This window comes from Taudactylus pleione, unplaced genomic scaffold (genome assembly GCF_031769625.1).
Source record: "Taudactylus pleione unplaced genomic scaffold, aTauple2 ptg000218l, whole genome shotgun sequence".
Taxonomy (NCBI): domain Eukaryota; kingdom Metazoa; phylum Chordata; class Amphibia; order Anura; family Myobatrachidae; genus Taudactylus; species Taudactylus pleione.
Window position 1 is genome coordinate 11,917,260 of NW_028284620.1, and position 12,803 is coordinate 11,930,062.

A 12,803-nucleotide genomic window follows, 5' to 3' on the forward strand; every position below is an offset into this window, starting at 1 on the left:
CTGCACAGCGTGGTCGAGTCACACTGAACCTGGTGTGTCTAGAGAGGCTATTTGGCGCAACTTGAGCCACATTGTAAATGGACACATCTGTACAATATAAACTTTCATTTATTCTGTACTATAGTTTATGTATTACCATTAACCACTTATAGACTAACCAGTAGACACATGACAGTTTATTTAATGAAGTGTGATTTGCCAAAAACACCAATTTTCTGCACTTTTTGCAGCAGGATAAAAAATTACTTTTTTTCAAAGGCAAACTCCAGGATTTGGGTTAAAATATATATATATTTTACAAACTAAATCAACAGGTTGTGTCTTTAAAAAATTGTAGCATTGAATCCAGAAACAAAGACAAATTTATTTAATGAAATTACATTTCATTAAATAAACATATTTCAGTTTCATCTCATTGACATTGGCAAATAAAAAATACTTTGTTATTATGAAAAGGAACTGCAGAAATTGAACCTATTTCAATGTCAGATTACTATACGACCAAGGAATATGACATCCCAGGGGCATGAAATTATGTCACTTCTTCTTAGTAAATTGGTAGCTGAAATAATTGTTCAAAAAGGCTTTTTGCACTGACTGTAGATGATATTCTTTTAGGAATTTGAATTTTCAATGGATCTCAGATAACATCATGTGATTTCTCGATAAGATCTAGATTGTAAACCTGTGCTTATCAAATGTGCTGTCTACATCTCATTGCCATGAAATTATACATAAGTAAATAAGTAATTCTGATTTAGAACCTTCTATAACACAGTAATGTTTGGTACACCCAGGTCAACCCGCCGACCAATTGACCAATTTACAGTACATCTACCAATTGGCCAACTGATATGTTAACCAGTGGTGACGGCTTTGTCGGTGGTGCCTGCGGCCAGCATATAGGACAGTCAGCGTCCGCAGGGCCAGATTTACCACAAGGTAACAGAGGCAGACGCATAGGGCCTGGTGGGTCCTAGGGAGCCTTCCTCTCCCGACCAGCAAAATATGTAAAAAAAAGTGTTTTATTATTAAACAGATATTATTACCCCCTCCGCCTGCCGGTGGAGCCACCTTACGGCAGCTGGGCAAGCGAGTGTGTGGGGATCACTGGTTGTCCACTGAAGAAGGTTGCCATTAAGCCTCCAGGAGGTGTGGTGTGGGCGTAGCTGCCAGCGATTATGTGTAGTTGGGGGTGGGTGCTGGCACAGTAATGTATGGGTGAGCAGGTGTGTGTGAATCACTGGCTGGCTGCTGAAGCAGGCAACCATTAAGCCTCCAGGGGCTGTGGTGTGGGCGGAGCCACCAGCAATGATGCGAGCTGGGGGTGGGTGCCGGCCCAGTAATGTATTGTGCGTGCCACTGCCCAACACATTTAGCCCAGACCACAGGACAGAGGGACAACAGAAGATGATGGGGTTCCACTATTCAAGACCCACAGATGGCCACACTCTACAGTAAGTGTGATGCCACTTGACCTGTGCTCCTCCTCCTCTCTGCACTTCCAGTCAGAGCACCTCTGCCCTGTTCTCTTTAGTTTAATATGTGTGCCTGTCTACTTCGGTCATATATGTGTATATATCCATGTCCCCCCTCAGACCTCAGTGTGGATGTCTCCCCTCAGGGCCCCAATGTATATGTCTCCATGCCCCCCCTCCCAGTTACCAATGGCTATGTCTCCACACCCCTCCCCCCACCTCCAGTGTTTACAGTATGTCTCCATGTCCCCCTTCCTCCACCCCCAGTGTGTATGTCTCCATGTCCCCCCTCTCACCACAGTGTGTATGCCTTTATGTCCCCCTTCCCCCACCCCCAGTGTGTAGGTCTACATGTTCTCCTTCCTCACCCCCAGTGTACGTTTCCATGGCCCCACTTATGCCACAGTGTGTGTGTCTCCAAGTTCCCCTTCATGCCAGTGTATATGTCTCCATACCCAGCCTCCCAGTTACCAATGGTTATGTCTCCACGCCCCTTCCCCCCACCTCCAGTGTTTATGTCTCCATGTCCCCCCTCACGCCATAGTGTGTATGCCTCCATGACCCCCTTCCACCACCCCAGTGCCTCCATGTCCCCCTTCCTCCACCCCCAGTGTGTATTTCTCTGTGTCCCCCTTCCTCCACCCCCAGTGTGTATGTCTCCGTGTCCCCCTTCCTCCACCCCCAGTGTGTATGTCTCCATGTCCCCCCTCATGCCACAGTGTGTATGTCTCCATGTCCCCATTCCCCCACCCCCAGTGTGCAGGTCTCCATGTCTTCTTTCTTCCACCCCCAGTGTGTATGTCTCCATGTTCCCCTTCCTCCACCCCCAGTGTGTATGTCTCTATGCCCCCACCATGCCACAGTGTGTATGCCTCCATGTCCCTCTTCCCCCACCCCCAGTGTGTGGGTCTCCTTGTCCTCCTTCCTCACCCCCAGTGTGCATGTCTCCATGTCCCCCCTCATGCTACAGTGTGTGTCTCCATGTTCCCCTCCCCCCAGACACCAGTGTATACTGTATGTATCTCTACATCTCCCCCACAGTCACCAGTGTGAATTTCTTAATGTCCCCCTCCCCCCAGGCACCAGTGTGTATGTCTCCATGTCTCCCCCCTAGTCACAGTTGTGCATGTCTCCATCTCCCCCCCCAGTCACACGTGTGTATGTCTCCATGTTTAGACCCCAGTCACAGGTATGTGTGTCTCCATGCCTCCCACCCCCCAGTCACAGGTGTGTATGTCTCCATGCCTCCCCCCCCAGTTACAGGTGTGTATGTCTCTATGTTTCCCTCTCAGTCACAGGTGTGTGTGTCTCCATGCCTCCCCCCCCAGTCACAGGTGTGTATGTCTCCATACCTCCCCCCCAGTCACAGGTGTGTATGTCTCCATGTTTCCCCCCCAGTCACAGGTGTGTATGTCTCCATGTTTCCCCCCCAGTCACAGGTGTGTGTCTCCATACCTCCCCCCCCAGTCACAGGTGTGTATGTCTCCATGTTTCCCCCCCAGTCACAGGTGTGTATGTCTCCATGTTTCCCCCCCAGTCACAGGTGTGTGTCTCCATACCTCCCCCTCCCCAGTCACAGGTGTGTATGTCTCCATGTTTCCCCCACAGTCACAGGTGTGTGTGTCTCCATGCCTCCCCCCCAGTCACAGGTGTGTATGTCTCCATGTTTCCCCCCCAGTCACAGGTGTGTATGTCTCCATGCCTCCCACCCCCCAGTCACAGGTGTGTATGTCTCTATGTTTCCCTCCCAGTCACAGGTGTGTGTATCTCCATGCCTCCCCCCCCCAGTCACAGGTGTGTAGGTCTCTATGTTTCCCTCCCAGTCACAGGTGTGTATGTCTCCATGCCTCCCCCCCCAGTCACAGGTGTGTATGTCTCCATGCTTCCCCCCCAGTCACAGGTGTGTATGTCTCCATGCCTCCCACCCCCCAGTCACAGGTGTGTATGTCTCTATGTTTCCCTCCCAGTCACAGGTGTGTATGTCTCCATGCCTCCCACCCCCCAGTCACAGGTGTGTATGTCTCTATGTTTCCCTCCCTGTCACAGGTATGTGTGTCTCCATGCCTCCCCCCCCAGTCACAGGTGTATATGTCTCCATGTTTCCCCCCCAGTCACAGGTGTGTATGTCTCCATGCCTCCCACCCCAGTCACAGGTGTGTATGTCTCCATGCCTCCCACCCCCCAGTCACAGGTGTGTATGTCTCCATGCCTCCCCCCCCAGTCACAGGTGTGTATGTCTCAATGTTTCCCCCCCAGTCACAGGTGTGTATGTCTCCATGTTTCCCCCCCAGTCACAGGTGTGTGTGTCTCCATGCCTCCCCCCCCCCAGTCACAGGTGTGTATGTCTCCATTCCCCCCCCCCCAGTCACAGGTGTGTATGTCTCTATGTTTCCCTCCCAGTCACAGGTGTGTATGTCTCCATGTTTCCCCCCCAGTCACAGGTGTGTATGTCTCCATTTCCCCCCCCCCAGTCACAGGTGTGTATGTCTCCATTTCCCCCCCCCCAGTCACAGGTGTGTATGTCTCCATGTTTCCCCCCCAGTCACTGGTGTGTATGTCTCCATTCCCCCCCCCCAGTCACAGGTGTGTATGTCTCCATGCCTCCCCCCCCAGTCACAGGTGTGTATGTCTCCATGTCCCCCCCAAGTCTCAGTATGTCTCCGCATCATCTTTGTGTGTGTCTGACCTTTGTGTTTCCTGTTTCCTTTGCTTGTATCTTCCATTACTTCTCCTATTATAGCTAACCCCCACCTAATTCTATTATTTATCCCCCACAATCAATTTTTTTCCTGTACCCCAACCACCCACCTTTCCTCTGTGCCCTTCACAAACCACTTTTCCTCTTGCCCTGCTGCTCCTCCAGTCAAAATTTGCCAGTATGCACCAGCGAAGCTTTCCGGTATGATGGCAGTACTTGTATTGCCACAATACCTCTTCTTCTAGCAGATTAAAGTCACCTAAAAATGCTTTATTCCTTGAAGAAAGCATTTTTAATGTATAAAGGTTTTGAATTGTTTTGTCTCCAATATGGCAATGAAAGCCTTCCTTGGTAAGGCGGTAAATTAACCATTACCTTTTTTTTGTGCAGGGAAGGGTGAGGGGGCCCAGACCAGTAACTTGCCTAGGGCCCCATGAAGTGTAAATCCGGCTCTGGTCATCCTCACAATGGCAGATGCGCGCGATAGATCTGAACAATATATTGCATCTGCCATGCTGCACAACCAACGCTAGATACCTGTGAACAATGTAATTCACAAATATATTGTGTGTACTCACTGGCTGATGGACTGAATGATACATCATTCGTCGACTGCACAAACAATATATTGTACAGTGTGTACCAAGCATAAGAGAGAACTCACTTAATGTAGTCAGTCTGGTTTATTATATGTACATAGTCACATTTTTGTGACAATTATGAAAAAAGAAAAGGTCAACTAAAGACCAGTAATTAGTGCACAAAGTTATCTGCTACAATGATTAGCATTTAACCTACTGAAAAATATATAAGTACAGTACTTGGCCTCTTGGTTGCATAAAGCAATTATACTGTGCTTAACAGATTATATAAGATAGTTGGTCTTTGCTCTGAAAAAAAAAAAAACATTTGAAAAGCAATCATATTCTCCACTGCAAATTAACCCATGATCCTTTACAAGATTTGGTTTTTGTATGTAATCTTTCCATGTCCAAAATATTCCTTCACAAAATAAATAGTATATTGTTTATCCAATGCAGATATTGGATCCATTTCCTGGAAACCCCATTATCCAGATTCGGAAAACCCCAAAAACATACAAGTAAATAGTTGTTGCTGTTTAGTCCTACATGCATGCATTATCTAGCGTGTATTTCCACAGTGATCTGTACTAAACAGTATAATGTAGAGAGTCATGGTCAGTCAGGGGATAGACTGGGGTTTATCTGTTATATTATATTTAATTTTAAGCCCTACATTAAAAAAATGCTGATTTGGAAAAACCCTAACTGGCCGCCATTCTGGATCCCATAGCTGTATATCACTGTAACATGTGTACAATCACTTGAGATAACAATGACTCTAATGATCTGCGCTCACATCTTGTCAGAATAATTGAGTATTTCAATTGGTCAGTACTACAGCAAGATATTAGGAAACAGGCTTCATACAGCCCCTGTAAGACCTCCTGCTATTATCTTCACAGTTATAATTTGCATTATAAGCTTATGGGGAATGAAACAAGGAGATTTATATTTCAATCTGTGTAGGGTCAAGTGACTATTATGCACCTATTCATTATTCCACTCAAGGTAATTACAATATTTCATTGTCACCATTTTTATGATTTACTAAGACTAGATACCACAATATGTAACACAGGGCCTGATTCAGAGCCGGACGCTATTTGCGCTCGCTCGTTCAGAAAAAGGGGCCGGCTATTTAAATTGAGCACTCGCTCTTTGCGGTCTGTTGACGCCTCTATGTCTGAGCGAGCGAACGAAACATGCGCTCGCTATTTTGTAAAGACGCTCCCTGGCCGCTCGCACCCTACATCATCTCCACTATTTATTAGATTAATTGAGTACATCGAAAGGCGTCTGAACTGCTCGCAGTGCTTGTGGTTGAATTTTCCTACCGCAATCATGCGAACAGTTCAGGCTAAGAGACAACCAAGTGACGTGGCCGATGACGCTGCTTTGTTAATTATGTACACCCTTAAAATGCCCGTTTTGACCGTTAGGCACGCCTGCGTTCGGATCACCACTCCCCGTTTTCAAGCACCTTCCCCTGTTACCACCCACAAACGCCTCATCCTGTCACTCAAATTAGCAGGCACTCGCTATTTTGCAAGCGCTCGATTTCCGACCGCACTGACTGGTTGGCGCATGCGCATTATGACCCATATGCATGCGCAGTTGTGCGAACGTCGCTCGGAGCGGCCGCTTACGAGCAGCTCTGAAACAAGCCCACAGTCAGCATAAACACCGAAATTAGATGTAGCAAACTTTAGGTCAATCCTGATTAAACATTCCTTAGTGAATCATTGTTCTTTATAGAGAATTTATTTGTTTTTATGGTGGAATTTTAAGACTCACTGTAAAATGGTAATGGATATTCATGTTATTACAGTCACTATACGGACAGAGCTGACAAACAGCCAGGCAGAAGTCTTTATAGCCATCTCAGGTTGAATGACAGGATCTTGAGATGTACTTAACCTTGGCGAGAGATAAAGTAGAGAGAGATAAAGTACCAACCAATCAGCTCCTAACTGTCAGTTTACAGACTGTGGGTCCCATTTAACAATGATACATAACCCCTTTAGCACTCGCTAAAGGGGGCTATAAAGGGAATGGGTATGATATACCGCCGGCCGCATGGCCGGCGGTTCGATTCCTGTCAGCGGCAGCCCGACAGGAGCAGAGTTAGAAGCAGCGGAAGCCCGACAGCGCTGGAAATCCCGTTCGTGGATAGGTAAGTATAGACTAACCTAACCCCCCTAACCCTAACCATCCTTAGGGATGCCTAACCCTAACTTCCCCCCAAGTGCCTAACCCTAATCCCCCCTCTAAGTGCCTAACCCTAACCACCCCCTTCCCCGCTGCCTAAACCTAAGTCCCCCGGGGGGTGCCTAACCCTAAGTCCTCCCCGGGGGTGCCTAACCCTTACCCTCCCTCCCCCTAGCCTAACCCTCCCGGGGGGGTGCCTAACCCTAATTCCCCCCCGGGAGCCCTAAACCTAACCCTCCCCCCGCGGCTGTCCGCACGCGGCGCCCGGCATCACTACGATCGTGATGCTGGGCGCCGGTCTCCCGGCGTTGGGGAAATGCGGGCGTCTACATCTAGATGCCCGGCATTTCACCCATGCCGGGATAAGACAGTCGGGAAGCCGGCTGCCGGTATTTAGGCAGTCGGCTTCCCGATTGCTTCCCCTATAAAGGGGCTATATCCAGGGCAAGGTTTCTAGGCGCCCTAGGCAAAGTTACACAATTCTGCCCCTGCCTCCCCCAATACCCTCCCTCCAGCTGCTCACATACACACTTGACTTTTCAAATTAATATTAGATTTATATTTTAGATTTATTAACAACATAAATGATAACAACAATAAATAACACTGCAACAGTAACAGCAACAACAGTAATACCTTTTACAAGGAATGTACTGAAAGTAGTGCAACAATAAATAACACTATAACAGTAGCAGCAATAACATTAACACTTTGTACAGGAAATGTACTGAAAGAAGTGCAGAAATAAATGTGATTTTTACTTTCTGTGTGTGTACGTTAGCAAATTCAGGGATAAGGGGCCCAATGTAATAGAGTGAGAGTTTAGAAAATGTGAGTTTAGCAGCCAATTTATATAGTAAAATATCAATCCGACAGGCTTTTAGACGCCATCAAAAAACAATAGACACTCTAAAATTATTAGTTTATTGCTAAACGCTCACATTTCCTAGACCCTCACCCTATTATATTTGGCCCGAGCTCTTTTAGATCAACTTTTTGTGCAATCTCATGTTTTATGGACAAAGAGAGAGACCAAGTTTCTTGTAGACTGCAGGAGTGATGAAGAGTGCGGGAAAGTACTGGAAGAGGCCGATGAACTTGCTGAGGCTTTCTAGATACCAGCACAGTTTGAAGCAGTTCCTCTTCGTATAAGTAGAAAGAGGAGGCAGCTCATATATGAAGCAGTGGATGAGCCCATTCCCTAAGGAAAAATTAAAGTAAACTTTTATTTTGTTGTGCCTGATACAGCTATACAATCAGTCGGAGAAAGATTCACATAGGTGAATCAAATTAGTCCTGCGTTTCGCTTCCTCTATAATGTCCACAGTTTACAGAATAGAACAACACAGCAAATTATGAAAGTTTGTTGCAAGTTAGAGCAAGCTTTACAACATGGGGACTCCAAAGATATTGATGCTTTTAATTTATGTAGTGAATTACAAAGTATTGCAAGGCGAGTTCAACAGTGTACGGGATATGATCAATATCCCAACAGTCAATATGTCAGCAGTTAGAATTCTAGCGCTGGAATCCCGACACCTATCAGAATCCCGGTGGTGGCATCCTGACCACCAGCATCCCGACGGTAAGTACTGTGGTTAGGGGGAGAGTTAGGGTTAGGCACTAGGGGGGTAGGCTATGTTCAGTCACCAGTGAGTTAGGGTTAATGCAGGGAGAGGGTTAGGATACTGACCGACAAGTGTCGGTATCCTACCCCTGTTGGGATGCTGGCGTTGGAATTCTGACTGCCGGGATCCCGAGCGCTGGCATCCCATACCCAACCCAAGTGTACATCTCCACATTATCAAAAACAAAATAAAAATGAGCTGACTGATCTTGTTCCCAACACATTTATTGCTCTTTGCATTCTTCTGACCCTCCCTGTGTCTGTTGCCAGTGGTGAGCGAAGCTTTTCTAAGATAAAGTTGATTAAAAATGCATTCAATTTTCAATGATGCAAGGAAGACTTCTTTGTTTCTTTCAGTTGTTTAATGGCATTGTGTATGTCAAATCCCTTTGTTTGAAGCTGTTAGCATGTTGTAAATTTACAACAGGCAATGACAACTCTTCTAACTGGTGAATGTCTGTCATACCAGTACCACTTGTTTCCTTTAGTGGCAGAAATTCTAAGAAATGTTCTTTTATGTGTACAGGTTCGCAATGATCAGTTAATGAAGCTATGATCACAATCTTTCCCAAGGTACTGTAGTGTACATGGATCTCTTTATCTCTTTATTTTACAAATATGTTCATCCATTATGGGGTCAAACAAAGCAAGGTATTCTATCAATTTCAGAAAGTTCCCATTTTCAGCTGTGTGCAATTTGTCATTGTTCTACGTACAGTAAGGTCACATTTTGCATACCAAAAACTCAGACTAAAGCAATCAGTAATTCAAGGACTTGCTGCCAGTACTTTTCCTACTGTTTAATCAGGCACATCTTTTTTCATCAATTGTGTTTTAGTTTTTCAACTGTATTTCAAGTTCCTTCCAGTTTTAAAAATGACCAAATGTGCCTTACCTCTCTCATGCATTGACAGAATTGCAATGATCTTTTAAACCTTTATCGGAGAGAGACATGATGGCAGGTCTGTGTAATTACCAAAAAACTTGCAAAAAAAGTAAAATACAGTCATTTGATATAGAATATTGTAGCCACTGACGGTGCATTACCTCTCTATTATTAAGTCTTCTTTTGTAATGAATTGTTAGAAATCTTCTCTGATTGGCATGTTTAGGAAATGTAAACTGCTGAACCTGTTCTGATCCATGTTGCACCACAATTTGTTGCATATTATCATCACACTTTATCCAAGTAGCAGGGTCACTATAGTTGAAGCTAGAGATACTATCACCGCTTTATCCAGCTGGACTTCACATGTTCAACATCTTGAGTATGTTCCTCATACTCTATGTTAGCTATTGAGACTGTAGACAAAACTATTGTCTGCTTCAGTCTCAGGTTGAATCTGTAAAGTAGAGCTACTTTCACCATCCTGATGTTGTGGACGAAGATACTTATGAAAGGAAACTTCTTGCTTTGTTTGTTCCTTTTCCTTTTCAGCCTTCTATTTTTGTTAGTGCTCCAGATAGTTTCTTTTTTCTGTCTGCCATGGGGGAAATTCAAATAAAAAAAAAAAAAACCTTTTTGCTGTAGTGTTTTCATAAATATATACATAAATAACTCACATTTATTAGTATACCTAATCGGGCTCAATAAGACAGCATGCAAGTTCTCCACTTCTACCAGAATGCAAATCACTGAAGAAGCATAATTCTGCTAAACTACAATTATAGCACCACTTAATCCTGTGTTACTCTAATGTTCCTCTCAAGAAAAAAAGATAAGACTTTCTCCAGGTTGTCACCAAAAGCTCTTGCTATCAAAAATATGGTTAATCTAGAATCGGTGTTAAAGAAGAATCGAAGTGGGCTAATGTAAATCTCAAAAAAATAAAAGATACTTAAAACAGTTGTATAGAAAAATGTGAATTAAAAAAATCCCTTTATTTAAATAAATGAAGCTATCTCTGTTATTGTCAGCTTATGTTTATCACTATTTTTATCTACAATATATGTTTTCCCCACTTGAGTTGAGACCTTAGAATTCCCTGATCAACCTATTTTTTAACCCCTGGACAGGATAGGAGAAACACCATCCAAATTGATTTTGATCATTCTTTTTAATCAATACTAGAGTTATGCACAGAACCCCATGTTTTGGTTTTAGTTCTTATTCATCATCATATTTTGGATTCGGCAAAACCAACCTCAAAATATTTTGGTTCGGATTCCTGTAAAGCTGCCAGTGCCAGATACAATTACTTTTAAAATTATTATTATTATTATTATTATTATTATTATTATTATTATTATTATTATGTTCTGCCCTGCAGCATACCCCTCTGCTACTGGACTATATTTAAACAGCGCCACGCACAACATACATTTGTTGTTAATATACTATATATAGTACAACAGTACAGTACACGTACTAATTTACTATCTATGAAGACTGACTCAGTCACTTCTCAGCCCGGCCGGCATCCCTGCTCCTCCTCTCTGAGAGGTGGACAGGGGGTGGGTGCCACGGGTGATTAAGAGGAGGAGCTAAGGGAAGAAGAGAGGTGGTCTGGGGGTGGGTGCCACAAAAGTGATTAGAAAAGTGCACATCAGTGCTGATAACAGGCAGCCCAGGTAGATGCTGCAGCTGCGGGGAGAGAGGAGACCAGTGTGCAGCACTGCCATTGCACACTGTCACAAAGACAGATAGTGCTGGTTGTGGCTGGCTAAACCAGCATTGTGGCTGCCACTAGACCGATTGCAGACCGACAGCACAATGTTATGTTACATTTATCTGCGGCATGTGGCACCCTCCAGTGGCCGGAACCCCTAGGCAGCTGCCTAATGCCTCCTAATGGTGGCGCCAGTCCTGACTATGTCATCCTTTCAATATTTGACTAACAGCTGTAATCCAAGATTACCACTGTTTGTCACTGTGTTGCTCTTGCCATTTTTATATGGCAAGAGCAATGGGGACCCAACAGCAGCCTTTCCAGCTTCAGCAAAGCCTTCCAGGCACTGCCGGGTCCCCACCAGGTGAAACTGGGACATCGCTGGACCTCACCAGGAGAGGTAAGGAATGCTGAATACCAGTGGCATATTTTTTGTATCACTGCAATACTAAAATAAATATGATGCTGGTGTTTAGGTTTGTTCTTAATTAGGGCCCAGTGTTTGAAAAATTACAGCTAGGAACTGATTGGTTGGTACTTTATTTATTTCCAAGACTTAGTACATCTCCCCCTGGTTAACCGTGGAGTACTCATTGCTGCAATCTAGAAACTCACAGTAATAATCCAAGTGAATTTTCTGACAGTCACAGCAATATCTGGCCAATCTCAAACAGATGATAATAAAGAGTTGTACCCATCCTATCTACACTTACAACTGAGGCATATCTGCAGGGGCGCAGAGAAAGGAGGTGAGTGGTTACTAAATACCCAAGTCCATGCTTGTTGGAGGGGCCTGGGTCTGCTCCCCCCTCTTCTTACCTGTCAGCGCCAGCAGTCTTTCTCCCCAGCCCAGCACACGCTGCTGTGTGCTGGGCTGGTGTGGGTCCAGTCTCCTCTACCTTCATGATACGTGGGTTAGGTCATTCACACTGAATTGCCTCCCGTTCTTTCCTCCTGGATCTGCCCCTGTGCAGCACACGTGTATACTGTTTTTTTAAAAAAAATTTGTAGGGAGCTTGGCCACGCCTCCGGTTAGGTCAGGAGCCCTGCCCCCCTCTCTATGACCCTGCTTATCTGGGCTGGAATGGGGCATTCTCAGGGAGGCAGTGTTCAGTGTGGTTGTGTCAATGCAATTGTTGGTTGTGCAGATATGGGGGTAAGTGATAATTGTTTAAAATCAAGTGCAGTACTGTGCAGACTCCATGCTAGTTCACATGGGAAGGCTTCATACCCTAACCAAGATGGATGTCAAATCTAGTACTGCACATGGTCTCTGCCATCTTGTCACTGTGTATGAGTGATGCAGTGGTACACGCTTGTGTACCACTTAGCTCCAGTGTGCCCTGCAATTTACCTGCTCCAAAAGCATTTCCAAAGTGATCCTGCATGGCTACCCGCATCCTGCATACACTCACAGGCTGGTGAACTGTATGACACCCCGCTCCGCACAAGGGGCCTGATTCAGAGTTGGGAATAGAGTTAGAAATAGCAAGTAACTGTGTACCTGGATAAACCATGTTGCAATGTAAGGGGGTCAAATACATAAATTGTTTTTTGCATGCAGAGTAATTACTGGCTGCTTCTACATGGAGCCCAAAA